This window comes from Panthera pardus, unplaced genomic scaffold, assembly GCF_024362965.1.
Source record: "Panthera pardus isolate Hobbes unplaced genomic scaffold, ASM2436296v1 HiC_scaffold_17, whole genome shotgun sequence".
Classification (NCBI taxonomy): Eukaryota; Metazoa; Chordata; class Mammalia; order Carnivora; family Felidae; genus Panthera; species Panthera pardus.
The window spans coordinates 107523407-107527209 of NW_026526732.1; positions in this window are offsets into that span (position 1 = coordinate 107523407).

The following is a 3803-nucleotide window of genomic DNA, read 5'->3' on the forward strand; positions in this document are numbered from 1 at the left end:
GAAAGAAGTGTATATACTCAGACCATTATGTTAAATTATAATAAATCCTTAAAATATATCGAACCCCTGTAAGATAATCAGTACTTCTATAAGTATTCAGGAAGACACCTCTTCAGGAACTAAGAAATTGGCCAGTGACATTTCCCTCCTCCTCCCCTCAGCATAACACAGACACACCTATGGGAAACAGCACCACATGGGCTCTGGCTGCCTAACTTGCCTCACCAAGCTACGCCCCCACTGTGCTCTGGCAGGATGGTCCTTCTCAGACAAGCTTGCCTCATCCCCAATGTGGCAGGCCCATCCCAGAAGCCCAGCACAAGCCACCACATCTCCTGACCAGAGAGTTCTTTATTTTTTTAATATTTATTTATTTTTGAGAGAGAGACAGAGTGTGAGTGGGGGAGGGTACAGAGAGAGAGGGAGACACATAATCAGAAGCAGGCTCCTGGCTCTGAGCTGTCAGCACAGAGCCCAAAGCGGGGCTCAATCCCATGAACCATGAGATCATGACATGAGCCAAAGTCAGATGCTTAACTGACTGAGCCACCCAGGCATCCCATAGAGATTCTGCAGGGCCTCAGTTCTCGTGGAGCTGGTGTCAGGTCTCATTTCACAATAATACCAGAGAACACCTAGTTAAACTCAACACATTCATTCCAGGGACAAAATGCTGCCCATAGAAGGCAAGGAGAGCCTCTGAAAGTGACTGGCCTGAAGGACAGAGCAGCCAAAACACAACAGCAGAGTACATGCAGCACAAATTAGAGGCACTCCCTGAAGCTTCTACAGACCTCATCTTCATAAGGTCATTACTTTAAGGAGCAAGAGACATAATGGCTTCTCTAACAGAGAAGAAGGCAGACTCTCAGACAAAATGCCAAGATGGAGGAATTCATCCCAAATGAAAGAACAAGATAAGGTCACAACCAGTGATCTAAGTGAAACCAATATAAGTAACATGCCTAATGGAGAATGTAAAGCAACAATCATAAGGATATTCACTAGTTTTGAGAAAAGAATGGAAGACATCAGGGAGACCCTTACCACATAAATAAAAGAATTAAAAAAGAATCAATCAGAGAGGAAGAATGCAATAAATGAGATAGGAAACAGGATTGATGAAATGAACAGCAGGCTGGAAGAAGCAGAAGAATGAATAAGTGATATAGAAGAGAAAATAATGGAAAATAATGAAGCTGAACAAAAGAGAGAAAGAATTATGGATCACAAGAACAGACTTAAGGAACTCAGCGATCCCATCAAATGTAATAACATTCATATTATAGGAGTCCCAGAAGAAGAAGAGAGAGAAAGGGGGCAGAAAGTGTAGTTAAAGAGCTGAAAACTTCCTTAAACTTGGCAAGGAAACAGACATTCAAATCCAGGAGGCACAGAGAATTCCCATCAAAATCAACAAAACCAGGTCAACACCAAGATATATTCTAATTAAACTTTCAAAATATAGTGATAAAAGAAAAATCTTAAAAGCAGCAAGATAAAAGAACTCAAATTACAAAGGAAAACCCACAAAGCTAGCTGGAAACTTCTCAAAAGACACTTGACAATCCAGAAAAGAGTGGCATGACATATATTCAAAATCCTTAATTGGAAAAATCAGCCACTAAGAATACTCTATCCAGCAACGCTTTCATTCAGAATAAGAGAGAGAGAGTTTCCCGGACAAACAAAAAGTAAACGAGTTGGTGATCACTAAACAAGCCCTGCAATAAATATTAAAGGGGACTCTTTGAGTGGAAAGGAGAGGTCAAAAGTGACAAAGGAAAGAAAGAATCAGAGAAAATATTCAGAAACAATGACAAAATAAGTAATAAAATGCCAATAAGTACCTATATATCAATCATTACTTTGAATGGAAATGGACTAAAATGCTCCAATCAAAAGACATAGGTTGTCAGAAAGAATGAAAAAAAACAAAAACAAAAAAACAACAAGACCCAACAACTGTATGCTGCCTATAGGAGATTTATTCTAGACCTGGAGAGAGTGGAGAAACATCTATTATGCAAATAGAAACCAAAAGAAAGCCACAGTGGCAATACTTAGATCAGACAAACTAGACTTTTTTGATCTTGTATTGTTTTTATCCTGTTCTGGTATCAGGGCATTACCGGCTACATGGAATGATTTTGAATCTGTTCCCCCCATTCCATTATTTGTAAGATTTTGATAAAGATTGTCATTATTTTTAATGTTTGTTAGAAATGACCAATGAAATCATGTGGTCTTTTGCTTTTCTGTGCTGGGAGATTTTTGATTCCTAATTCAAATTTCATTCTATTATTGGTCTAAGATGATTTCCTATTTCTTGGCTTCATCCATGATTCAATCTTGATAACGCGCATTTTGAGAAACTATCTGCATTATTTTCTAAGTTATATGAATTGTCAGTATATAATTATTTATACTAATCTGTTATCACACTTTGTATTTCTGTGGTTATCTGTTGTATTGATTTCTCTTCCATTTCTCATTTGAGTCTTCTCTCTTTTTTCTCGGTTAATGTAGTTAAAGCATTGTCAATTTTGTTTATTTTTTGGAAAAACTGATCATCACTTTCAATGTTATCTTATTGTTTATTCTGTTCTTTATTTCTGATTTTTCTTTGTTATTTCCTTTCTCTACTGAATTTAAGCTGCTTCTACCTTTTGGTTCCTTGTTGTGTGATAGTAAGCTGTTTGTTTAAATTTCTCTTTTTTTTAAGTCTATTTTTATTTGTTTTGAGAGAGAGATAAAGAGGAAGTGGGGGAGTGGCAGAGAGAAAGAGGTATGCAGAATCCCAAGCAGCCCACACACTATCAGCGCAGAACCCAATACAGGGTTTAAATTCACAGTGAGATCATGACATGAGCCAAAATCAAGACTCAGCCATCTAACCAACTGAGCCACCCAGGCACCCCTGAACTTTTTTCTTAACACAAGAATTTATAGCAAAAACTTCACACTAACATCTGCTTTTGCTGCATCCCATATGTTTTGGAATATTGTTTTCTTTTTCTTTGGTTTTGAGACACATGTTGATTTGCCATTAGATTTCTTATTTGGCCCACTGCTTGTGCAGTACTGTGTTGTTTCATATTTATATACTAAATATTTAATATTTACATTGTATATTTTCCAGCTTTGTTTTATTATTACTCTTTAGTTTTGTACGATTGTTCCTGGAAGATATTCTTGGTATGATTTCATTCTTCTTAAATTTGTAATATTTGTTATGTCTTTTTTTATGTGATTTAACTAGGGGATTCCTTTGTGTGTGCTTGAAAAAAAATTGTGTATTCTATTTTTCTTAAATGGAATGTTTTATATGTATTTTTAGAACCATGTATTCTGAAGCATGCTTCAAGTAAAAAATATTTTTCAAAAAAACTAATAACTTTAGCTGAGGTTAATCATTTAAAATAATGCATACCAGAAAGGAGGCAGATGGGAGGATGGGTGAAATAGGTCAAGAGGGTTAAGAGTACACTTATCATGATATGCACTCTGTCTTAATGTATGGAATGGTTGAATCACTATATTGTACATCTAAAACTAATAAAATACTGTATGTTAACTATATTGGAATTAAAATAAAAAGCTTAAAGAGAAAGAAAGAAAGAAAGAAAGAAAGAAAGAAAGAAAGAAAGAAAATTAATATTAAAAACAGCTCCCCAGAATACACCACCACAGATACGAAATCTACAGATAACATGAAACCTACAGATAACACTGTGCCAATAAATTCATATCTTTCAGTACTCACTCTAAATGTCAATGGAGTAAACGCTCCAATCAAAAGA